The following is a 27,755-nucleotide window of genomic DNA, read 5'->3' on the forward strand; positions in this document are numbered from 1 at the left end:
TATATCTCCAGATCAACGCGAAATTTCAAAAAATGATATAGCCTATTTTCATTCCAGGCCATGAAGCAATGTACCCTTAACATTTCAGTAAGATCTGTTCAGCGGTTTTCGAGTCTATAAGGCACAAACAAACAAACAAACAGACAAACAAATTTCAATTTTATATACATAGATTATTCGAAGATTGGACTTGAATTAAGAGGAAATTGACACATTTTTTAGTGAATATACATATTACATATTAGGAATTTGTGAGATATCAAACGAATATCTGTTCAAATATTGATGATCATAATTTTATGTATTGGATGAGGGCCTATATTATCAGGTTTAGAGTATGCACAGACAATAGAAAATATTTTTCAAACGCTCCTACTCTGAAAAATGTCAATATGAGCATTTCAAATTATGTGAACACCACCATATACGTCAAAACTGGCTAATTTGTGAACTAAGACTAAAGACCAATTTTCCATTCTATTTCCTCTAGAATTAAACATATTCATTTGTTTATGCTTTTCCACATCATGAATAATAAAAAGTAAAACGATAATACAAATTCTTAAGAAACAAACTTTGTTAATTTTTATAACCACAATGTCCCAATGTTGCCCACAGGCTTGACTTCATTATTTTTCCAGCACATCAAGTTGTGATCAACGATTTTCGTCGCCAGAAGATGCTGTAAAATAGTTCAAAAAAATTTGTTTCGAGTGGAAAATGTGCTTCATCAATTGCTTTCAGTGCATAAGTAAGTATATAAATCATGATGGAGACTTCTTAAGAAAACAATAATACTGTATTTGATGTTAACTATTCGTGTTTTCATTGTTAGGCCAGATAGTTATCGTACAACCCTCGTATTACGTATTCTCAGTGGCTTGAAAAGTTCCACGAAGAAATTAATATATAGATTCATGTTTTGGTATATAATCAATATGAAGGTACCTCCAGATTTTTCGTAATTGAAAGTTGTTTGGTTTTATAATGGTAAATATAGAGAAAAACGGCGTTTTATGATTTTTGGTGAGTTTTTATTTAAGATTAGATAAAATGCTCGATCAATGGTGATACGAGAAAAAACCTCGTGTCGTGGTTTATTTAGAAATCCCACCAGCAAATTTTTCTTGTTTTGGATTTTTCTCATCTATGAACATGGCTGTTTCAGAATCCGCAAAAATTACCCAGGTGTAAGCGGTTTTCATTGAAGGTTAGTTAAGGCGCACCGTACATGACACTGTTTTATAAGGAGGGGATACAGTCAGAGCATTGTCCCATTTCGAACTCCTATATTTCAAAAATAGTAAAACTTACGAAAATTTCATAAAGTTCTCTGCGAGAATTTTCGCTGCTGCAATATTTTCTTAAGTCCCATTTAAATAGGACTTGCGACCATAAAAATTTGAACTTTGACCGCGATTTACTTAAAAATTACTCCATCGATTTTTTTTGCTTTTTGATTTTTCTCATCTATGAACATTGTAGTTCCAGAATCCGCAAAAATTTCCCAGGTGTAAGCACCTTCCATTTAAAGATAGTTAAGGCGCTCTATGTTACAGAATAGGCCTACAGGTATCCAAATGAACGCAAGTAGAGCTAGAATGACAAGAGAGTTCCAGCTTGCGTTACAGATATTTGGGATCTGCTTAAACTTTACAAAAGGAATTTCACTCCTCTCAGTGAAGTGATGTAAGTCACGGGAGAGGTGGAAGAGAAGTCTCTTCAGCTTCCTGTTTCCTTAATCACCATTGGTGAAGGCTGCTGTGAATTGATAATCGATGTTTGAAAATTTATGCAACCAATTGAGCTAATAGACCATGACAACGTGAAGGACACAATACAACACACGGTGCTGGCAACTTATGGATTTTTGTGTGGGGGGGCTTTGGCGCCGCTCTTTTTGTCGGTTTTCACGCTTGTCATAGTGCATGCTCCACTTATCCAGATAAATCGTATTTAAAATTTACTCCTTCACTGGACCATCTTCATTGTATATAACCTTTTGGATTTCTGACTGACATGGGATTGAAATTTATATAGCCTCAGCAAAAATCTGGTGCGGTGCAGTTGCCGCTTTGTGGGGCGACAGCTTTCAGTTTATAACAAAGCTTCTTGCAATACCTGTTGAGCTACATTTCCCTTTGATGTTACGTTAACTTTCCTTAATGCTGCATTGTCATCCTCCCAAGGAATATCTGTTTCAGAAGAATCATGTATCGCATTCCATGGACTATATTGGCACCAGCAACGGATTTGCAACCGGAGTCACCAATGCGGCCTTTCCTCTCAATTTGAAGTTCGTAGAGATTGTTTTCCTCTTTGCACAGTTCCTTCTATGTATCAATATTTTGCTTCATTTTTATACAAAAATTTTATTAGGTTTACACAATATCAATAAAAAAGCACTTTCATTTTCGAAAACTTTAATTCTTATTGTTGAATGAATGGAACGGTGTCGGGTAGACAAGCGACATTTCTCTTATATCACTGAGTGCACGCCAATTCATATTGGCTCAATGATATGGGGCCTTCTTTTTTTCACCGAGTGCGATAGACATGTCTTAGGACACCTCATGGCTGAAACACTGAGGAAATGAAAGCCAACATTACGCTGAGAGGATTTGCTACCGCCGAAAACATTAATGTTCTGGTCATGGATTGAACTGCAGACCATTCTGAGTGCAAGACGGAGGTGGCCCCAAAAGATGTTTCCCCAAACTCTTCGGGTTTGTTGGGGGAACATATTTATATAAATAAGTATATGTCAAAGGACTGGCTGTCATAAAAGAACCGAAGAGCCAATCATTCAGCACAAATTTAGGGGAAATATGTTCATCATAAGTTATGTGGCGTTTCGTGAAAAATATAAGACTTGCCAATTTGTTTGTGCCATCCACCATAGTATGGAGGGTCGGTATAGCCCCCCTATATAATGGTACCTCCCGATTTTGGGATTTGAAATTTGCGTGTCAACCATATAAAGGAGTGGAATAATTGAAAACCTTTGTAACTACCTTTTCAAACTTATTTTAGGCATTCGTCTTTCATTTATTTCTTTATGTTAATTTTTCTGATAATATCCGCCTCAACCATGAATGTATAGTAGATATTTTGTACCGCATCATCATCACCATACATAATTTGGTAATTACCTAAAACATTTTTACCATAAAATGCAAATGCTTTTTTTATATTTTTCTAAATTTTATAATAATTTTTCGGTCATTTTATTCAATTGGCCATAATTGATGTGTTTTTCAATTTTGTGAATACCAAACTAAGGCAACGGTTTTTATCGCCAATGTCCTTGTAATGTAATTCGCAACAATTTTATTTTGTTTGGTATATTTCGCATGTTCGGCAAATATTTAAATTATATTTACTTTATTTATAATACAAAGTCACACACCAACATACACAAACATTCGACACACATTTATATATACATACATATATGGTCATCAACATTTTTATTAATATATCGATCCGTCCGTTCACACATCCATCTATGCTGATGATGATGGTGCAATGTAATTTTTGGTGGGGGGAAGGCAAAATGCATTATTGGGCTGTGACAAGTGAAAAACAAATCCGATAATTGAATGTATTGTTGCGTAAATGTGTCAATTAAATTCGTTGATGGATATTCATTCGCATAAAAATGGTAATAGGAAAATATGCATACCTGGCATGATTATTAACACCTCTCGATGTATCCTTCCTGTTTCCTGTCCCCATGGTAAAATGTGTGTTGTTTGCACAATTTATGCATAAACCCCCACATGCACACAAACATACACAGAAAACCATACTTTATTTAGCATAAATGACATGTGGGTTGTTTTTGTTTCCCCTTATTTACATTTTATGAACACACGTATTAACCTGAGTATTCAACACTTCATTTAAACTTTTTCCATTTCAGATGTTATCCTTCTTCTCTCTCTCGTATTTTTTAATTTGAAAAATTTTCAGGTTAAGTTTTAAGTTTTGAAACGTAAACATGCATGAGTTGACAAAAGCTTTTTGGATATTTGTATCTTGGTGGAAATAATACACAAACACACACACACACACATCCACGCATGTATTCTATAAAGGGGGGAGAGATTGTCTCGCTTTATTTGTGTGGGGTTGTTAAATTAAAGTACATTGGATTTACAGGTGGGTGCGTTTCAACAGAGTTGACAAATAGAGAACAGTGGCAACAATATTTTTTTTTAAATGAATTGAAACTTTTAAGGAGATTTGACCTTAGATTTACTTTATTTGAACATATGTATGTATGAAATTGATTAATGTTATGCATTTTTAATGATAACAAGTACGAAATTATCAGTCGGCTTTGCCGACAGAGATATACCCTCAGCCTGTGTGGATTAAAACACTTTTTTCCCAAAAAATATGTATTTCAGGAGTTTTCAGAATATTGGACGTATGAACTTGCTGACAAAACTATGGATTTGAATTAAAGCTCAAAAGTTTGCGGGGGAGGTACCTAAAGGAATGGACCCACATAGTTCAGTTTGGAACTGGATCCTATTTCGGTAGATAGATAAATAGCGCGCCCATCAGACATCTCAGCTGGTCACCATATAATGTAGAGGGTTTGGACCATTTGCCCGATAGGGCCCACTTTTGAACATAAACTAAGTTTGGACAAAATACTTCGACATCCAAAGTTTGGTCCAAATTCGTTGCACCGTTTAGAGATATCGCGCGTACCATATTAGCTAATATTTTCGAACTTTTGTGTTGGAGGTACCGAAAGGAGTGGAACTATAAGCACCATCTTCGAATTTCATCTAATCTTCGAAGAAATATTACTATATTCAAAGTGCGGACCAACGCAGTATTCGGTTCGAGAGCCTTAAAGTAATTTTCTCAAGAAGTATGGACTTGCCACTAAGAAGGTTTTACCATTGTAATAGGGGCCTTGAGTGCAACCTGTTGCATGAACAATCAAAACGATTCGAGAGGAGGTCCTAAAGAGCACTTTACGAAATTTTGTGTGGGGGGTACCTGAAGGAGTTGGCATATATAGTCTAACCTGATGTATGTCTCGTAGAAATATAACGATTTGCAAAGTTTGGACCAAATCGGTTATTGCTTTCGATAGTTAGCACCATTTTAGCCAAAAGTTTTAAACTATGTGGGGGAGGTACCAAAAAAAGTGGACCGATAGGCCCATCATGGAAAATATTATAACTGCCAAATTTTAGACCGAATAGGTTTATCCGTTCGTGCGCTCCATACACTACATATGGTACCATTGCGGGGTTTTAAAGCTTTCGGCTCATTTTCTCAGTAAGTATGGATTTGCCACTGAAAAAACTTGTATCGCCGTATTGGAGGCAGGGAATAAATGTTGTCAAAATAAAACTTAGAACAATTCGAGAAGAGATTTTAATGCGCCCGCAAAAATTATATCTTTGTAATCCGAATCAAATGGACTACCTTCGATGAAAATTGCAATAAAACCTAAAAAAGTACTTTTTTCTGCACATAAGACAAAATTGTAAACCTATGCGAGGGAGGTAGCAAAAGTAGTTGCCCGATATAGTATAGCGTCGAGCTTATTTAAGTTTGAGAGAAATTGTAGAGAAAAAAAGTGAATCGATATGGTCCATCTTTAAACTTGATATAAGTTTAGATTAGATATTACAATAAGCAAATGTGGATCCAATGGTTTGATCCGTTCGAGATTTATCATGCGCTCCAGCCAGCCGGATAGGCAGACGGACCCCATCCGAAATTGAAATTGATTTCGTCCAAACATACTTGGGATCTAAGACCATTCCGACGAAAGCAAATGTTCATCGTATCAAAACCTCATTAACCTAAGGGATGAGGGTATATGAGTTAAAGTTTATGGCCCGTAATCATTTTATTATATGAGAATTTAAAACCACTTAATGCTAGTTTATATGCTGTGCATATTGACCCAGTATAACTGGTGTGTCACATGTCCTCTTTCCACTGCACTTCCAGCAAGCCTATATTATCAGCATAAGACATCCGCCAAGGCGTAAACAGCACTTTATACTCGTATCTAAGTATACCCGAAATTTCAGGTAGAAATTTTAGTGTGATGGTTTTTAATACATTATATGTTTTACAACCCCACCATAGTATGGAGGATATAATAAGTTTGTTCTTCTGTTTGTTACACACTTGCTACCCTATAAAGTATATCGTCACCATAATTGCATGAAGTCGAATCTCCAAAAAAGTCAAATTTAGTTTTTTTTTGATTGAATCTAATACATAAGACTAAAATGCATGCTCTTGCAAAATTTCAAGCTTCTACATTAAAACATAACGATCCTATAAAAGAAAAAGCATTTCGGAAAATGAGATAACATTGCAGATTTTGTTGATTGTGTTATGAATTAAGAAAATATCTCTATCCGTTCAAAAGTTACAGAATTTTGAACAGGAAAAAACGAATTTGAAGAACTGTGCGCCGCCCCATTGAAAAAAAAAATTATTTACATTTTTGATCTAAATTAGGAGTTTGGGTTATCCGTGGTCATAAAATATCTGCATCTAAAATTGTGGATAGGAAAGAAAACTAAATATTGAGTTTTGTTCTGAATGTTTTATGTTGGAGGGTATAAAAAGTTCAGCCCGTAACTAAACGATTTTTAGATGCATTTTCCTTATTTTGTAGGGTGATTGGTTAGCCCCAGGCTTAAGACTTTTCAGGTTACAGAGGTGGAAGTGGAATTGGCTATTCAATGAAAGCTACCTAAATATTTTTGGAAATATGAAATTGCTGGCGAGAGTATCTTTGTAATCATCTATTCAAAAACTTTTATAGAAATATTTGAAATGCATTTGAAATATATTTTCAATCATACTTGCCACAACACTTCTACCCAGCCACTGTTCAAACACTTGACAACTATGTATGTACATACATGTGTATGTATGTATCAGTTGATATATTCTTTCAAATCTATCAATCTTCACTCTAATACGTTTTTCCACTCATACAAGGACACACACTTGTCACACATGTTGCAGCTGTTCAATAAACTTAACGAGCTCCTCTCATACACAGATGGAGGTTAAACATTTTACCCTTGTAATAATGCCATGGTTTGCTAAGCTTGTATGAATAAACTGGACTTTTTCTTGGTTTAAAGTCCTTTTTCATGTTAGCCACAAACCCATACACATGCATACATACTATTACGTACATCTCTCTTATCCTATTGCATTTTGTAACCCACAAAAGAAAACTGAACAAAAAAGAAAACGAAAAAAAAAACAACAACACAAAATATTTGAAAAGAGTTTTAATGAAAAGTTTCAACTTAAAAGTAAACAGAACTTTTATTTGGTTGCCAAGTGTTTGGTTTTTTGGGGAGACATGAAAAACATTGAAAAGGAATGAACAAAGTTGTTAAGTTTTAAAATAAAATATTTTCTTTTTTTGTAGTTTTAAACGAAAATCTTTGTTGCATCTTTGAATGTAGTTTTTTTCGAGAACATAGAGAGAATATTGTGAATACAAAAATGTTTCTTTACAATTTAAAATGTCCCCAAGAACATCATTGGTAAATCAATAGATTAAGAAGAAAAACTTATTGCTTCTCTATGAAATGTTTATTGCTGTTTGTAAAATTGTTGTGGCTAAGACTGAAGTTTTTAAAAACAATGTGTTAATGATCATTTGCAATATTTCCAAACATTTTGGGTAAACTAAAAAATTTGTCATGGACATTAATTGCCGATTAGAAAGAAATTGCCCAGTAAACTTTTTCATAAAATGTTGCAGGTCTTGTGTTGATTCGATCCAGTTTTTTATCAGTTTTGTTAAAACAATCGAGTTATCTAAAAAATATAACGTAAAAACATGTGACAGTTTCTTGTCTGGAATTCAATTATTCAAGGTTAAAATGAGGAGAATATGTAACGGAGTTTTATTAGAAAAAAAAACTTAAAAGGCATTACAATTCTATAGTAACAATATTTTATTACGGAACATTGAAAAGTATTGCTCTCAAAAAAAAAAAAAAAAAAAAAAAACATTGTTCCACAACATCCCATACGGGACAAGGGAGACTTCTCTCATATCAATGAGTGCAAGCCCGATTCATATTTAGCTCAATGGTATGGGACCTACTGTTTATCGCCGAGTCCAAACGGCGTTGTCTTAAGACACCACTTATGGAGAAGTTTTTCAAGGCTGAAATACTCAGGAAATGTCGCCAACATTACTGAGGGGTATTTTGCCACCGTTGAAAAATGTTTGATGTTGCCTGGCCGGGGAATCGAACCCCCGACCTTCTGCGTGCAAGGCGGGCGTGCATACCATTGCACCACGGTGGCTCCCAAAGCTCTCAAATAGTATATATTTTTTACTTCAAACATTACAATATGAAAAGGGCTGTATAGTACTCTTATGAAGTAAATATCACAACGATACTGCTAAAAACTAAACCACTTAACTTACTAAAACCCAACTTATTCTAACACAACTGAGCGGATAAATAATAAATTGCTGAAACCAAGTGTTAGTAATAAAATTATCGAAATGTTTTTAAATAAAAATGCAAAAAAAAACATTTCATTTCAGAAATTCCCACTTATTTCTCCGGAGATTTCATTCAATTAACCTGCACTATAGCCTCTTTGTTAATTCAGTTCCCATGTGTGTAGTGTTCAAGTGTTGTTCAATCAATATTAAATTTGCAACGTCAAAACACAAAGTAAAAAATTGTGCTATGTTACTTTGAGAGCAGAGAAAAAAAAAAACAGCAGCAACAACAAAAATACATTTCTTAATATTTGACCATAAACTCTTTAGAGACATGCCGAAATTGCACATCAAGTAATAAAAGTTCAAGTGCAAACACAAGTTTCTTTCAAGTTTAGTTTATTTGGCAAATTTGCTTATACGTTACGTGCCACAATGTTGATAAAGTTGATTGTATGCACCAACAGGAAGCCGAGCTTGCATACAAACGTACGCACACACCAATCTGAATAGACACACACACATTTACATACGCAGAGAAACATGAAGAAATAACAACAAGAAGAAGAAAATATGTAAATCAAGAAATGTTTGTTTGAAGGAACAATTTTAAATTCTATGGAACAAACATTTGCCCTACGGAAACCCAAAGAAAATCCAGTTTCTTCCTCTTCTATGAGGTTGCGTTGTATGTGTGTGTATTGCTTCCAATCCAATTTCAGTTGAATTTAAGTGTAACTTTATGCTAGCCCCAAATGTTGTTTCTTCTTGGAAATTCTTGGCTAAATTGAAAACTTGTCCAATTTAATTAAATTCAAAAGTTCAATGTCATATCTGGGGTGCAATAAAATCATTGTCTTTACTAAATCCAATTGATGCCTAAACTTACAGATTTTCCCATCTGAATAAGCTCAATTTGCTCGTGATGAAAACTAACGATTTGTAGGAAATTTTTAGTTTTTTTCTTCACTCAAGATAAAACATGTTTAAGAATTTTGAATTATTTTTTATACCTTACCAATTGTAAGTAAAACAAGTAAAAAAGTTAGCTCTGACGACAGAGATATACCCTAAGCCTCAGAGACTTTCATATGTCATCTATATTTTTACACAAAAACTAGGTATTTAAGGGGTTTCTAGATTTTGACAATTTGGACGAATGATCTTGTCGACAAAAATATCGAAACTTTTGGGGCATTTATCTCAAAGACTGTGAACCTTCCGAATAAATTATTATGTTTTCCAAATTAACTTGATGTGAATTAATGCGCAAAAGTTTTGAACTTTTGCGGAATATGTACCTGAAAAATTGACTGACATAGTCCATTTTGGGACTGGACCTTATTTTAGAGAGTCATTCCTTTCGATATCTATAGAGCCCATCAACCTTCGGTAAAACTTTCAAAAGGATAATCGAACAGCCTTAAAAAAGTTTGAACTTGCATGTCATATCTCGTATACTATCTTGATTTACGTTTGGAAGAACGAAATTTCGGCTAATTGTACACTTAATCGAGCTTATGAGTCATTTGAGTTGGTGCTGACAGGGTCATTTATAGCTTTTGGGACAATATGGACTTGACCCCGAAAAAATTGTACGGCGCACAGTGGTTCAGAATCGTTTTTTCCTGGTCAAAACTCTGTAACTTTTAATTCTTTTTTGTTTGACAAATAACACTTTCATTTCCGACACATTAAAAGCCACCAAATTCGGTCTAGCGGTTGCAGAGGAATTCAAGGCCAAAATTAAAAATTTGCGTTTTTTCACATTTTGCATCAAAATATGAGTGTTTTTGATTTTTTCACATGTTCTAACTACATATTTAAAAAAGTCAAACCCCAATAAACAAGCCATAAAAATACAAAAAATTAAAAAGAAATTTTTTTGGATTTTTATACCCTCCATACAATGGTGGTTTGTTTTTATACCCTCAGCATTTATGCTAACGAGGGTATATGGCAATATTCAAAAATGTTTTACAATCGTTGAAGTTGAGGTTCACCATTTAATAAGTCGTGAACTGTCAATATATTTTATACAATATAAATATATGTATATTAATTGAAGTGTTTTAGCCGGGGTCGCATAAAATGAAACATAACAAATAATTTATGTGGAAGCTGTGTTGCTGGTAATATTAAAAAATGGGTAAAAATGTGTTGAAGTTTACAAGTTTTTTTGTGTTCTTTCTCGATTTCTGATCAAACCAAGAAAAATTTAGACCTGAGCTCAAAGAAAGAATTGAAGAATACCCCTTGGGCAACATGGTTCTAATGTATGACTTTTCGATATATACACTACATCCCCCTAAAATCGATGCTGACATTTTGAAGTTTTGAAATCTGGGTTTTTTGAATTTTTCTTATAATTGGAGGGCGCAACCAGATAATTACCCAAACTATTTATTGAATTGTAGAACTCGTGATTCCACGTCGTTTGATGTATATCTCATGAATGCGCTTCATACAGCTCCCTAGTAATAGGAGTCCAAAGTCGAAATTTTGGTTCGTAAATTTTCTTTAAAAACCTATTTTTTGGCTTCAAAATTTATAACTGTGACTTAGGAACCCTTGAACTCCGCGTGATTTTAGTTTTTTTACTCGCCCGATCTAATGAACCCTTCCGCTTTCAAATCCATCCACTAAAACGGCGGTTATAGATACCTTGAAAGTAGGAAATTCTGCAAAATTATATTTTGATGATTCCGCGCATTGAACCGCGATTTTCATTGGTTATTTTTACATAAATGGAATCCTTTATATGCGATGATACTATTTTCCAAAACCGTGTGGCGTAAATTACCGAGATTATATTCGTATTTCATATAAAATAGACTTTGGTAGCACATCCGCGGTTCTTGACGAATTTGTTTAAATTTTGTTATGCGCCTTATAATCTTATGTACATCGCGCAATTTTTACCCACAAAAAGGTTTTTTGAACAGTAAGATGCAGCTGACGGAACACTTTGGCCGCTGAATGAAAAGTGGAAAAATCGCTACATATTGATAGAGATGCACTCGCTATATCTGAAAAGAGCATGCGCCTTAACTGATTTTAACTAATTCGCGAATTACACGTTTTTTGACTTATATGTATTTTCTTTGGTTGTAATTTCAATATTACTTTCTATTTCATAATCCCATTGTTTATCAAAGGGTTTGTCATCGCATTTTCCCTGAAGAAGTTTCAGCAAAGTCCGTCAGTCCTTGCATCGAAATTTAGCGAAGTAGTAGAATAACTCCCAAAAATATTTTTTCTATTTTTCGTATTGAACAAAAAATATATTTTTGAAATAATATTCCAACAATAAGTTTTCGTCCTTTGTTGTTGCTGTAATATGGCAGTTATAAATCCTATCTTTAAAATTTTGGTCTCATATTTTTCTACGCGTTGTCTAGAATCTGCACGTATTTTTAATTTATTTTTTCGAGCTTTATTTGGACTCTAAATTAGAATAAATTAAATTTACTCCAAGATTTTTTCAGTATTTCTTGATTTTCCGCGAAAATAGAAAAACATTTAGTAAATACATAGGCATCTACGGATAGATATTAAATGCTGTTAACGCTTTATATATACATTTTCTTATTACAGCAAAAATCCAATTTTTAAATATTTTTTCTTTATAAGGTAATAAAACCCCCAATAACTTTGGAGCGCAGCATCCAATTTTGTGAACGCGAACATGTTTGAAACCACGACTTAATCTATGTTCCAAAAATTGCGGATGTACTCGCAAAAATTTTTTTTAAAATTCTTTCCAATGGAATTGCAAAAGAAATTTGAAATTTACCATATACACTTTCATACGGGCAAAATGTGCCTCATCGAAATAATGGTTTTAGACCCCAAGTATGTTTGGACGAATTGTGTTTCAGATAATTTGGAGTTGATTTAGCCATCTACGTCCGTCTGCCGGTCTGCCTGTCTGGCTGCTGCCCACGATAACTCTCAAACGAATGAGCCGATCCCCTTTTTAAATTGTCAACGTATGTCCATGTTTTGGTATAGCTCCAGTATAACGGTGCCTCCCCATTTTCGGTATTTTTGACCCAACTATCTGTAATTCGAAAAACTGTTCACATAGATTTTCGGTTTTCTGGATTTTAGCTACAATTTTTGATCCAAGTATCTGCAATTCGACATTTGAGTTTCCCAGTGGTCACAACACTTCTCCACCAAAAACATAGGTCCATACTTTGATTTAGCCCCATATAAGGTTCCCGACCGATTGAATAAATTTTTTACCGTATTTAGGTATAAGTGATCACGGAATATCTCCTCCTAATTTTGTGGACAGGAAAGAAAATAATGTTTTACTTCAGAATATTTTCTGGTGGAGGGTATAAAAAGTTCGACCAGGCCGAACTTAACACGATTTTACTTGATTTTTTTAAATAATTGATTTTTTTTTCAAAAAATTAAATTTTTTTTCCAAAATTGAAAAAATACTCCTTGGAGTTTCATAAAACTGTTAACAAAACGCATACATTAAAAAAATATTCTATTTCTGTGAAAAAGTAATAATTTATATAGGAAATGGTATGGAAGAACACACATTTTTACCCATGTAATTTCAAAAAAAAATTAAAAAAGTGTTACCGCCTGTTCATGTATGTCACACGGAAACCTGTACGAAAGGAAAGCAGTCACTCGCTTCCGTCTAAAAATGCGTTCATGTATTTCGCAAACTATCGTGCGACTGCCGTTACGTATCCTATGCGAAATACTACTAATTTGAATGTACATTTGTACAACTATGTTCCATAAATGAGAGCCAAATGAGAAATGAAAACAAAATCCACATATTCATACAAATATTGGAATATGTGTGATTTGTTTTGTTTGAAAAATAAAATGTGTCGGTATTTTGAATTATTTTATTTAATTGATTTCTTCAAAATAATGAATGAAAGCGCCATTGAATCGTATCTGTAAAATTTTTATTTTGTTTCAAGAATGTGTTGCATAAATTTGTTTTAAGATTTTCGGTGTTATTCGCGAGTTTACGTTCTACTCGGCAGCTACAAAGCAAGTGAGTGATTTTGACATTCTCTTTCTATAAGAGACAGTCCTTTCGAAATACATAAACCCAAATTTAATGGAAAAGTGTACGTTTACGTGTTATTTCGTAGGGCTTGTCGGTCGCATTGATATTCGTTTCGAAGGTGTTTACATGAACAGAAAATGATTTTTTTTCCACTTCCAAAGCGCAAGAAACCTTTCGGTCGACATACATGAACAGGCTGTTAAACGCACGGAACGAGGCGGGTACAAAAGTATTTATAAGCAGAACTGTGTTCCAAGCTGTTCCCTACAAATTCTAGTCCACTAAACTTGGATTTTCACTAAAATTTAGTACCTGAGGAAAATTAAAACAGCTCACTTTGTGTAAACGCTACGGTAATTTATTAATACGACTCTTAAAGGCCACAATCTTAACTGCTTAACAAAAAAACAATGAACACAATATCTGTTATAGTTTCTGAGAAATAGCTGTTTCTTTCTCCAGAAATTTGCAAAAATTACGTATTTTCCAAAATTGGGAAACATTTTTCGTCTTTAGGAGCACGCCCCGCCCACACCTTCTAATATTTTGATCTAATTTTTTGCTTCCCTTGGAAATTTACAATCGTTGACAAAAAATGGGGGCTTTGGCGAGGAAAATCGATTTCTGAACCACTGCGCTGGGTAAAAAAGCCGCGACCACGACCTGCTGCAAAAATGTCATATGGATCCGAGAAGTGTTTCTAACCTGCATTTGTACCAAAAGTTTCGAAGTTTTGTGAGGGAGTAGTTGACCGATATAGGCCACATTCGATGCTGATATGGAAGAAATATTACGAAGTGCAAAGTTTAGACCAAATCGGGGTCTTCTTTCGAGATTTGTCGTGTACACCATTTAATCCGAAAATTATTAACTTTTGTGGGGTAGGTACAAAAATAAATGAATCGATATTACTCATTTTCGAACTTGATCTAGGTTTGGACCAACTATTTCGGGAACAAAAATTTAGACTAAATTGATGGATCCTTTTGACGCGACTCCAGCCAGACAGACAGACTTGGGGTCTAAAGCCTTTACCCGGTTTTTACACTCAGGCAATTTTGAGGTGACAAATGCAACCCAATAGAAAATCGAGTCTTCGATGACATTTTCGTCGACGATTCGTTAACGAATATTCCGAAATTGTCATGTACGACAACTTGCATGACCATGTCTTGCATTGTGTCTTGGCAACAAACCGAAAAATTCTCAAAAGTGTGCTTTGAAACAATTGTACACATATTTATCCAAATATAAAATTTTTGATTTGTAATAAATGAAAAATTATAATGTCATAAAATTCGGAAACCGCGTTACTGATTGAACAATTTTATTTATACAAACTGCATTATGTAAAAAACGGTAAGCTAGAATAAATATATTAAAATGCTTTAAAATTAATTGTAGTTATTCTTTGAATAGGTGCATGTATGTTGAAGTCATGGAGAACATTGAAAATTCCAGCGACTGTAAAATACAACGTCTGTGGTATAAGGTAAGATTTTAGAAAATTTAGTGGATATTCATAACATTCATTTGAAATCGTTTCTTTTTGTAGAATCCAAAAATAAAGAGAGGTCAGGTGGGGTAAGACGTTTATGGCGTGGTAAAGCTGGAAGAAAATATTGGATTGCGGAACATACGGGAGCTAAGTATTATTAATTAATAAACTAATTTATTTTGTAAAAATAATATATTTTATAATTAAATAAAAATTTGACACACGACAACATAAACGAAAATGTCTTTAGTTGGGTCATCGATGACTAGTAGCAAGACAGGGTCGCTGAAGTAGTCGTCGACGAAATACGGGGATTTTAGTCATCTAGATCGTCGTCGACGACAACTTCGCTTACCCTGTCACCCAAGTTGTCGTGCATGAATACTGGGACACTTGTGTGAAAATGTCGTCAACGATCCCAAAGGGCTGTCTGCAAAGAGTCCTCAACGAATTGAAAGTGTCGTGCACGAGTCATCAATGTTGCAATGATACAAACCTTTTTCACCAATACATTTATACATTTCTTAATATGTACGTACCCAGCAAACCAATCGTACCGACATCTTAACGAAATCGGAACAAAATTCGGACGATACGTCCGATGTCTGATCCGAAATCGTAACGATATCTTAACGAAAGTTGTATGAAGTAGTTGACATAATTTCGGAACGAAATGTCGGAGCGACATCCTATCGATTTCGATCCGATTTCGTAACGAAATCTGAGGAAATTCCTTGGGAAATTCGGAAAGGAAATTTCTTTCCGACATTCGTTCCGAAATCGGAACGAAATCGGTAAAATCTGAACTATTTCCGCTCCGAAAAATTGTATAGAATTCGGAACGAAATCTGAACGACGTTGCTTCCGAAATTGTTCAGACGTGTCGGAGATCCGACATTTGGTTTGCTGGGTATTTAAAAACACATTTATAAATGTAAATGTATTGGAGAAAAAGGTTTGCCTTTTTGCTATTGTTTTTCCAAACTTGTCGTTTGTAAACGCCAGGTTATTTGGATGAGGTCCATTTTTATTATACCGTCAGCCTAAAAGCTGAAAGTATAAAAAATATTTTCTAACCCAATCTCTCGTTATTAGGATTTATCATGGGACGACTGTTGTTGTTGTAGCAGAAACTTTTCCTGTATACACTTTAGACCATCCACTAAAGTATAGAGGGTATATTCAATTTGTATTTACATTTGTAACGTATTGCATTTATCATTTGAGACCCTATAAACTATATATGTTCTTGATCAGCAAAAAATTCTGAGTCGATCAAGCCATTTCTGTCTGTCCGTCTGCTGTAATCACTCAAGCGTCCACAATAATTGAGCTAGAATGCTAAATTTTTGCAACCGCGAGTATTTTTCCATAGGCAGGACAAATTGCACTATATCGGTCTACGCTTCGGCATATCCCCCATATTATAGTACCTCTTGATTAAACATATTTAAGAATTTTGACTATATTTGTTGACTGAACTACTTGAAAATTAACATTTAAGGTTCCCCGTGGTCACAAAATTTCGCCACCAAAAATTGTCAACGTAGGTCCATGTTTTGTTGTAGTCCCATATAATGGTATTTCCTTTCATTAGGTATTTTGAATATTTTAGGTAGTAGTCGCGAAACTTCTACACCAAATAACGGCACCTCCCGACTTTATGTGTTTTGAGGAATTTAGTTACATTTATTGACCGAACTATCTGTAACTTGACATTTGAGGTTTCCAGTTATCACAAAGCTTCTCTACCAAAAATTGTCGACGTTGGTCCACACTTTGGTATAGTCCCTAGTCCCGCCCGTTTGAAGACATTTTGGATACATAATCTGACCTTATTTCGGCATTTGTAGCATCCGTGGTCCTGGCCCAGTAAGGACTGAGGCGGCTGAACCAAGCGTCAAAACAACTTTCGTTGGTCTATGCAGCTGTTGTTCTTTAGCTATCACGGATGGTTGGTGATCTCCGAGGTCGATATTCTAACGGTAGGCTCTTTTACCACTCAAATCTGCCTGATATATCGACACCTCCAAATAATAGTATGCTAAGTCTAAAAAGTGAGTTTTGCAGGAGAAGCTCTCAAAGTGTGGAAATTTTTTTGAACTTCAGTACTATGCTAAGTCAATATTTGTTTATAACTTCTGTTCGGATTGACCGTTCATTACCAAAATTTGACAGAATTTAAGTTAAAGGACGTACGACACCTCCAAATAATAGTTTGCTAATTCTGAACAGTGAGTTTTGCAGGACAAGGTCTAAAAGATTGGAAATTTCTTTGACCTTCAGTACTATGCTAAGTAAATATTTGTTTATAACTTCTGTTCGGATTGTCCGATTATTACCAAAATTTTACAGAATTTAAGTTAAAGGACGATAAATATAAAAATGTAGAGAACTTGAAAATATGCTAAGTCGACTTAGAATACTATTGTTTGGAGGCGTCGATATGTACCTCTCATCTAGAGGTTCTCGTTTGTATCTTTGACTTCTCTCTAAAACATGAAGATCTTTCCTGGCATGCCTGGGCGTGGGGTATCTCTCCACTAGCTGGTTATTTGGATGGTTTTACTTACCCAGGCCGGTACTGCACACCCAAGCAGATATTGCATCGACAACATCCTATTGTGTCGATGCATTGGCAAGATCTTAGCCACCTCAAATAAGTGGTCCAATGAAGACATTCGGAGATACGCTACTGCAGTTAACAGGGCTACATTCTGACATGTTCGTAAACTCTTACATTGCACATCACTTATTTTGGTAAAAAACACTGCCATCCCATAGCTTAGCACAGGCCTATTGCATGGTATGTAGTTAGCAAGGTGTCTTTATCTGCTCCTCAAGTATTGCCTGCTAGGGACTTGAGGAGATTGTTCCTACATCTTACCTTATCACAGATATCTGTGGTATGTATGGACAATTTGTATAGTCTATCAAATTTGGCCCCCAGGACTGCGGGGTAATAAATGGTAGGAATAAGTTCCTCATCGTCATGCTCATTCGCTGGGGGCTTCATCTCCGCAGTCCATGTGATGAACAACGGTACATATTACTTGCTGAAGGATTGAACAGGATCAATGAGAGAGGCATTTAGCATGACACGAATGTTATCAACAATGGGACTGACGCCATGATTGTACAATCATCCACATGTAAATGCCCTCGATAGGATGTGGAATTGCAGAAAGATGGCGGTTAAGTAGTTTCTTGGGGAACTCCCAGTATCAACACACGGAGTTTGGACTTCTTGTTTCTGAATTCCACAAATGGCTACCCCAAGGCCGAGGGGTAGTATTTTCGAGAGGATAGGAATTATGTCTCCCGTATATTTGCTACTGGGGACAAAAGTGAGATCGGCCTGTATGATTCACCTTGCTGGCATGCTTGGCAGACTTTAGCACCCCGGCCCAATTTCCAGGCTTCGGAAACTATTAGGGTGGCTTATTACTATTAAGGTGCTTTAGCATCACCATTGAAATTCCACAGGTCCAATAGCTCTGGATTTTTTGCGTCTCGGGTTACTTCGCAACATAACATCGTGAACGCACATGAAGTAAAAACTGTTGTTCGCCATTAGCGATATTGGAGTGCTCAATAAATTGTTGGCTAAAATAAGTAGCGAACCTCTTCGGATCTGACACAAACCACACCATTAGACATGACAGTTGTCCAATCATTTTTTTTTTTCAGGGTAAGCTATTGACTTTCAATGTCCGCCCTTGCCTCCGAGGTCGCTTCGGTTCGTACAACGAAGCGTATTACGCTCATTCCTTAATCCCATTGACCCTGCTGGAAAATTAGTTCTTATCTCAGGCATTGGAAAAATATGGACAACATACAGCAGTGATGATGTCACAGAAATTCTTCCCTGCTACCCGAATATCAGAGGGATTTTGCAGTTCTCTAAAGCGTTGTTGAATTCTCTGAATCCTAGCCATTGACTATCCTATGGTTAAGGAAAGTACGGCGTTTAGAGGTTCTCAAGTCGTGTGATCTATTGATTGAGATCCGAAGTTACCTCATTCGTTAGACCAGGTGATATGCCAGTCTCTTCTAATTCTGGTGGGAATGCCCTCGTCCACGGTGCAAAATGTGGAGCTCAGCCAGCGCTATGCCTCTTTCTTCAACTCCTAGGGTCGAATGCCATAGCTCATGCTGCGCATTAAAATCCCTAGGAGCCCTCTAGCCGTCCAATAGCGGGACACTAGCTGTTAATTGCCGGACGCAGATGGTTCATTGGCGATATGTTCACACTCAGCAGTTCTTTCTCGGCTATTCCACACCACTACCACCATGTGCACCAAATATGGGTCACTACAGTCGAACTTAAGTCTAGTCCAAGCCCAACTCCATTTCCAGTCCGATCCAAGTGAAGCTCATTGTATACATCCCAACTCCAATTCTGCTGGTTTTATTCAGCTTCGTTCGTCTGGAAACCCTTAGACTCCTGCTCACTTATTATTCGCCAATTGGCTTAACTTAGTCTAGACATGTAATACCATCTTCTGTGGTATGTTCGTCATCGCCACTACTGTTTATCAACAGTTTGGAAAGGGGTTTTCCAAACCTTTGCACACTATTCGTATCTGTTTCTATCACCTATTATTTTTTGATCTGGTCTAAAGGTGTTTATTATACTAAACCATCCCTTGTATAGGATGATTTTAGGAGAGTAAGCTCCCCTTATATATATTTTGTATACCCTCCACCATAGTTTGTCTGTCCATCCGTTTGTCTGTCTGTACGTCTGTCCTTCTGTTGTAATCACCCTAGCGTTCGCAATAATTGAGCTAGAGCGCAATATTTTTGCACCCGAGCGTATTTTTTCCACAGGCAGGTCAAGTTCGAAGATGGGCCAAATTTGGGACACTTTTTGGTATAGCCCCCATATAACGGTACCTCCCGATTTTCTGTATTTTGTGGATTTTAGCTACATTTTTGACCAAACTACCTGTAACTTCACGTTTGGGTTTCCCAGTGCCCACAAAACATCTTTACCAAAAACCGTCAACATAGGTCCATGTTTTGGTATAGCCCCCATACGGTACCTCCCGATTATCGGTATTTTGAGGATATTAGCTAAAATTTTTGACCGAACTACCTGTAATTTGAGGTTCCTAGTAATCACAAAATATCTCCACCAAACACAGTCAACATGGGTCCACGTTTTGGTAGAGCCTCTATATAACGGTACTTCCCAATTTTTGGTATTTTGTGGATTTTAACTACATTTTTTGACCGAACTATGTGTCATTTCAGGTTTGGGGTTCCCAGTGGTCACAAAGTATATCCACTAAAAACTGTCAACATATGTCCATGTTTAGGTATAGCCCCATATATAACTGTACCTCCCGATTTTTAATTTGATATAGGCTCATATAATTTTCCCTACCGATTGAATACATGTTTTATGCTTTTTTACATTACTTAGGTATCCGTGGTCACAAAATATCTCCGCCTAAAATTGTGGACAGGAAAGAATATAATTATCCCGTTTTAGTTCAAAATATGTTATGTTGGTGGGTATAAAAAGTTGGCCCGGCCGAACTTAACGATTTTTTACTTGTTCTCTGTCTCCTTTTCTCATGATATCACTTTCGCGAGATATGTGTTGCTACTGATTGTATCGCTATATCGACGCCTCCAAATAATAGTATGCTAAGTCGACTTAGCATGTTTTCAAGTTCTTTACATTTTTATATTTAACGTCCTTTAACTTAAATTCTGTCAAATTTTGGTAATGATCGGACAATCCGAACAGAAGTTATTAACAAATATTTACTTAGCATAGTACTGAAGGTCAAAGAAATTTCCAAACTTTTAGAGCTTGTCCTGCAAAACTCGCTTTTCAGAATTAGCAAACTATTATTTGGAGGTGTTGAACGTCCTTTAACTTAAATTCTGTCTAATTTTGGTAATGATCGGTCAATCCGAACAGAAGTTCTAAACAAATATTGACATAGCATAATACTGAAGTTCAAAAAAATTTCCAAACATTGAGAGCTTCTCCTACAAAGCTCACTTTTTAGACTTAGCATACTATTATTTGGAGGTGTCGATATGATGTAATATCTTTTATAGCGTCACGCCATTCCTGGCCGTACCAAGATTCCTTTGTGGAGGCCTCTGGAACATAGATACAGCTTTTGAGGCTAATAACTTAGAGAAAGTAAATCCTCTTATTTTGAAGCAATTGAGTGGGCTAATTGCATTTTGCTGTAACTGTATATTAAAATTCCTGGTTTCAGAAGCAAATATAAAACTTGTTGGCGGAAAATGAAAGGCATTTTCAAGAACATTTACATATGACCTACAATGCTGCTGATATATTATTAAAATGGAAGTTTAAGCTTCAGAAACATACATATGTTCCCACAACATTCACGATGGGACAAGGGAGACTTCAGAAATAACTGTCCTTGCTCAATAAAATATATCTAATAAAAAGTTTTAAAAAATGCAGTTCAAATATTTATGCAGTGCACCTAACAATATTCCGTATATATTAGAAAACAAAAACCTACAAAACAAATAAACTTGACATTTTATTAGACAAAACAAAACGAGAAGAAGAAAAAATAAACGAACAAAAGGAAATGCAGCTTTCATGTGAAACAGTTGTCTTGAACTTATTTTTTTTTTATACAACAGCCTTTATTGGTCAACACTTTCTGCTTTTCCCTTCCCCAGCACAGCTTAAAAATTCCAGAGTCTTCTCAAATATCCAGCATTAGAAAAAGTTTTCATATAACATCAGCATTAATATGAAATTAAAACTAAAGACTAACTTCAGCTGGTCAAGGATAACCGCAGGTTTGAACTAAACAAATGAGTTGGAACTTTTGTAGCCACAAAAACAACTTGTTGTTGATCTCGTTGTGGTTCAACTAACTTCAAATGAAATGATAGTAAAGGATATTCTAAGTGAATGCTATGCCATGTAACAGAAGCTATAGGTTGGGGCATATAAAACTTCAAACTCACATACACATATATCTGTACATATACATATGTACTTGAGCCTAAAGAGAAATATTGGCTTCTTAGAGACACAATCGTGTACCGGGAATAAGAGTTACATTAGCGTTTTTGTACATCATTGTACGGTTCCTTTTTATTTTTTTTTTTTTAATTTTTATTGCAAATCATCATTACACTTATTCGAATATTGATAAATTGAAATGCTCAAAATCAACCATAGTAACTTAAAAATTGTCAAGTGGTAAACAAAATGATTTTAATCAAATTTTTTGCATCCCATTTCCGTATATTCTCTTTTTTCAACTCTTTCCCCAAAATACAAAAAATTGATTTCAGATCAAAAGTAAAAAAACACTTATGTCTGTTGCAAAAAAGATCTTTTGCAGAAATCGGTTTCTAATTGGTAATTTTTTCCCAGTCCTCTTGCGTATGCCTTCCCTCTCAATTATGCTGTTACTATTCCGCATATGGTTACAAATTAAATTGCGCCAAAAAAAAAAAAACAAAAAATTGATAATTTGAATGTAAAAGTTTTTGTGGAGATGAATTAATCCAATTATGCGATGCATGATGCTCTGTGTGGGCATGTTATGCCAACGTCTAAGCTGATGCATGCAACTGACATAATCTGTGTGGCAAGTGCTGCTGCTGTTACTGAATTTTTTTTTTGGATTTTTTTGCTCTACAAAGGAACAAATCCGCTAAAGGAAATATGAAATCGAAATGAAATGCTTCTTTATCCATCCAACCAAGAAAAATGAGTTAAAATGTTTGTGTTACTTACTTAATGTTAATGTTATCCCCTTTTTTAATTTCAAATATATTTTTCATCAGTTAAATATTTTGATCAGATTTTTTAATGATTTAATTTTATCCTCATTCTATTCGAGGGAATTCATTGATTTTGAAATTCATTCAATTTTGCTTTCACGCAAAGATTTTCATTTGCTAGTCTATGGCTTACAGCTCAAATCTTGGAGATTTCTTAGTTGTTCCCTTTTATGCAAATTTCTGTTTATTGATTCCAATGCGAATTTCCTACAGCCTTCGGTTTTGGAAATAATAAAGATTGAATCGCTTTAACAATCTGCGGCTAAAACCCACTCACACAATGTTCTCCAAATTGGTGAATCTGTATATGGGATACATTGTGATACAATGAGTATGATGCCCCCATGCAAATATTAGTTAATGTGTTCAATACTTCGGCAATAAAACATCACATTTTGGACAATAGTTAAAACTGTCACTTCGATTGAATTGAACTAAAAATTTAATAAGTAGCTAATTAGAGCTACATTCAAGTTCAATAGCAGAACTTGTAATAGATGCCCAACCCTTTCTATCAATTTCGTCGTCCTTCTAATGTTGATCATGCCTTTTGATCTCATCGGTAACCTGTTTATTCCTTCAGAGACATATTATAAAGTTTATGGGGGCATATTTTCATTCATTTTCATGACATGACCTTTCCGATGTAAACTTCATAAGTTAAGCACCTATGATTCAGATCCACGCTTTAACACGGTTGATATAAGTGTCTCATAGTTCTTAGTTAGATGCTATCTGTTTCTTATGAATGAAAAGTTCAAATAAAAGTTGACAACACTGTTGCTATCGGTTGATATAAGTGTCTCATAGTTCTTAGTTAAATGCTATTTGTTTCTTATGAATGAAAAGTTCAAATAAAAGTTGACAACACTGTTGCTATCGGTAGAACTTTACTACTATTTTTTATTGGTCGCAAACTTACCGAATAACATCGTTAAATACCGACATTATAAGCATTTTAATTTTACCGATTTTTGTCGCTAACTAAAAAATAATTTAGAGAATCGCACAACACCTTCGAATGACTTTGAATTGTTTGTAACAACTTGTTCTCGCGGCCTCCATTAGGAAGGTATAAGGTTTTGCAGGGGCAAGTGCATATTTCTAGACAAAATTACCCAAAAGCTCTAAAAAACCCTATGGCCGCCATGTGTAGAGTTTGGTGCGCACAATAACTTTCGAATTGGATACTGCGTTGGTCCAAACTTTGTATATCGCAATATTTCTCCAAATTCTAGTTATAGTTTGAAGATGGCCATCGGTCCATTCACTCTTACGGGTTCCGCTTCCTCTAAAGTTCAAATAATATCCTTTTTCCACCCCACGAGGACATCACTTAAATACGATAAAAATGTGCCTCATAGAAATAATGGTTTCGTTATAGCTCTAGAATGTGCCACATGTGTTCAGCCTATGGGAATCAATTGTTGTTTTTGATATGTCTGTAAGTTCGTTTTTATACCCTCCTGCATAATGTGTAGGGTATAATAAAGTTTGCCATCCCTTTTGTAGTACATGGAAATATTCGTCGGAGACCATATAAATTATATATATTCTTGTTCAACATACTACTCTAAGTCGATATAGCCATGTCCTTCTGTCCGCCAGTCTGTTGAAATCAAGATACAGCTCGCAATTTTTAAGATAAAGCTTTGTAATTTGGTGTAGAAGTTTCTCTTACTCCTAGTATGTTTGGTATTGAAAATGGCCAATATTGGTTCACGTTTTGATATAGCCACCATACAACGGTACCTCTCGATTTTCGACATTTTGACGGCTGTGGCCTCAATTTCCCACCGAAATGGCTGAAATTTGGTATTTAGTCCTCGTTGGGGGTATAACATATTCCACCAGAAATTTATAGTTATAGCTCCACGTCTTCATATAGCCCTCATAAAACGGTGCATCCCGATTCAATATTCCACTGCAATGGCTGTAATTTAGAATTTGTAGTTATAGGTCCACATCTTCATATAGTCCCCATAAAACAGTACCTCCAGATTTTCGGTATTTGTAAGGTAATGCTTCAATATTCTTAATATGGCCGAAATTCGGTGTTAATCGTTATTTTTGGGGCATAGAACTTTTCACCAGAAATTTGTCGGTATAGGTCTACTTCCATAATAGAATGATCTTCATTTACCCACCACAGAAGCGTTCCACCCGATTTTCGGCATTTTGAGGTTTTTAGCCCATTATCTTATCGAAATATCTGAAATTTGGTATTTAGTCTTTATCATAAATAAAAGAAAAGTAATTGTTCAATATAACTCGTGGTGGAGGGTATAAAAATTTCAGCCCGGCCGAACTTAACGCTGTTCTTACTTGTTCATTTAACCCGGCTTTGGGTCTATCTCCAGTTCTATGAATGTGGCTGCCTCAATGGGCTTTAACCACAAAGATACTGGAGTTAGTTGATTACGAATGGGATATAAATATGTTGTATTCTTCTCTTCGATAGCAGCACGAATCTCATAGTTCCATGGGTTCCTTGGTAGGGCCTCTGGTAACCAAGTGGGTATTTTGGGGCTATGAGTATGAGATGGAGAACGCTTTTATGAAACTATAAGGTAAATTAAGCGACGTATTCTGCCGAAATCGTAAGATATAACTTCGGTCGGGTTTTGTAGTTCATGTAGTAGTTCATTAATTGTCCAGGGCAAATATGGAAGCAAGATATTGTATTTGGCGACAAACGACAAACCCCAAACAAAAGTGATTTCATGTTTCATCGCAAATATAAAGTGTTCTTGTAACGCCTTTCCAGCTCAACTGCACTTACTGTAAGACGGTTATATCGGCCTTGTACAGAGAAACGAAATATTTCAGTTACAGGTTCGCAGACCATAAGTGTTGTTATACCCTGCACGATAGCGTGGAGGGTATATTAAATTTCTTGTTCTGTTTGTAACACATCGACCAAATAAAGTATATAAGGGGATTTCTGAGTGAAATTGGAAACTTTTACAAGATTAGGTTTTTGATATCCTTTAATTTTTGCTGTGATGATGCTGCTCATCAGCAAAACATTTTAGTATATTTTCAGATTTTTTTGCTAACGCGCACTGAAAAAGACAAATTCTGTAAAAACTATGTGCAAAGAAATACTCATAACATCTTTAATATCAATCCAATTAGATTGTTTTTATTTTTTGTTGTTTTATCAGCTATTTAATGGAAAATAGGAAAAAAATTGCACAGTAGGCTTGCATGCAATTTTCGCGATTTAAAATTTAAAATCAACTTTTTCAATGATTGTACTCTTCGATTTTCTTGAAATTTTTTGGTTTAAACTACGATTAAATACAAAAAATGTTAAGACCTACTTGTTAGTGGGATTCCAATGATTTTAAAAACTTCGTCATTTTTCGATTTTAAAAATGGTTAAGCTCTTGTTGTATCAGCCGGACAATAAATATATTCTTTCTCATGATGGAATCTCTCAAATAAAACGCTTGTCGTTTAATTTTGCCACCATTTATAATTTAAATGCAAGCGTTTTATTTGAGAGATTCCATCATGAGAAAGAATATATTTATTGAGGCTAAGCGACAAATTATTTTCTAGTTTTAAGTGCATTTCTGAATAAAACGCTGAAACATAATTTTTTCAAATTATTTTGACCACAGAGAACAAAATTATAGTCAATTTAGGCCGAAAATGTAGATAAAAACTTTAAAATGTCTGAAATAGTGTGGTACCGTTATATAAAGGCTATACCAAAACCTGGACTTATGTCCATAATTTTTAGTGGGGAAGTTTATGTACCATTGAGAACTCCAAATGCCAAGTAACAGCCAATTCTGCCTAAAATGACGATAAAATCCTTAAAACAATTGAAATCGGGTGGTACCGCTATATGGGGGCTATGCCAAAACCTGGACCTATGTCAATAATTTTTGGTGGGGAATTTTAAGTACCATTGGGAACCCCAAATACCAAATTACAGCCTATTCGGGTTAAAAATGAAGATACAATTCTTAAAACACTTGAAATCAGGTGGTACCCCTATATGGGGCTATACCAAAACCGGTACTTATGTCCATCATTTTTAGTGAAGAAGTTTCTGTACCAATGGGGGGTTCCATTGCTAATTGGCTGTAATTCGGGCTAACAATTGAGATAAAATCCTCATAATACTTCAAATCGTGTGGTACCGCTATAAGGGGGCTATACCAAAACCTGTTCACAATTTTTGGTGGGGAAATGTCTGTATCATTGGGAATCCCAAATGTCAAATGACAGCTAGTTCGGCCAAAAAATGAAGATAAAATCCTCAAAATACCTGAAATCGGGTGGTACAGCTGTATGGGGCCTACAGGAAAAAATGGACCCATATTGGATTTGGTTTCATATTCATGTGTTGTCATCCAAATCTGAAAAGTTTGCAAAGTTTCAGTTCGATTGGTCAACTGCAACTATGTGGAAAATGAGTTACCAGATTTGAAAATCAAGTTAAATAAAACACCGTAAAAACACTGTAAAAATGGACCAATATTTGATTTCATATTCATGTATTGTCATCCAAATCTGAAAATTGTGCAAAGTTTTAGTTCGATTGGTCAACTGCAATTGTGTTAAAACTCAAATACCAAATTTAAACTAAACGGACACCAAAGCAAGTTAAATAAAACACTGTAAAAATCGAAAATTACAAAAAAAATAGGTTTTTTTAATGCTTGTATTTAGGCAACATGTGTGGAAATGCATAGGCCAAATAAAACTTTATAAGTGTGGAATGATATATAACAGACAATATTATAGCAAAATGCAAAAAACCACACAAAAATATGGGAAAATATCCGAGTTTTACGTCAATTTTTGCCATTTTTTGCGGCGTTTAAACGACAAGTGGCTTTAAGTGGGTTCAGATAAATTACTAAATAAAACATCAAAACAAACGA

At 35.2% G+C, this 27,755-nt stretch overlaps 1 protein-coding gene and 1 long non-coding RNA gene across 5 annotated transcripts in view; one reads left to right on the plus strand and one right to left on the minus strand.

Annotated features, from left to right (window-relative positions):
- alpha-Est2 (alpha-Esterase-2) overlaps window positions 1-27,755 on the minus strand; it is a 120,005-nt gene that overhangs the window by 13,030 nt on the left and 79,220 nt on the right. The window contains exon 2 of one of the 4 annotated variants that reach the window (XM_073964473.1): window positions 3,686-3,885. The exons of the other annotated variants lie outside the window; for them this stretch is intronic. The gene's annotated coding sequence lies outside the window, so the exon portion shown is untranslated. The remainder of the gene's footprint in view (window positions 1-3,685; window positions 3,886-27,755) is intronic. 4 annotated transcript variants of the gene reach the window in all.
- On the plus strand, window positions 14,624-15,191 carry LOC141391790 (uncharacterized). The gene is made up of 3 exons (XR_012409714.1): window positions 14,624-14,900; window positions 14,961-15,033; window positions 15,097-15,191. It is a non-coding gene; the product is annotated as an uncharacterized lncRNA (long non-coding RNA).

Source organism: Musca autumnalis, unplaced genomic scaffold (genome assembly GCF_047663935.1).
Source record: "Musca autumnalis isolate F117 unplaced genomic scaffold, ASM4766393v1 scaffold_1, whole genome shotgun sequence".
Lineage (NCBI taxonomy): Eukaryota > Metazoa > Arthropoda > Insecta > Diptera > Muscidae > Musca > Musca autumnalis.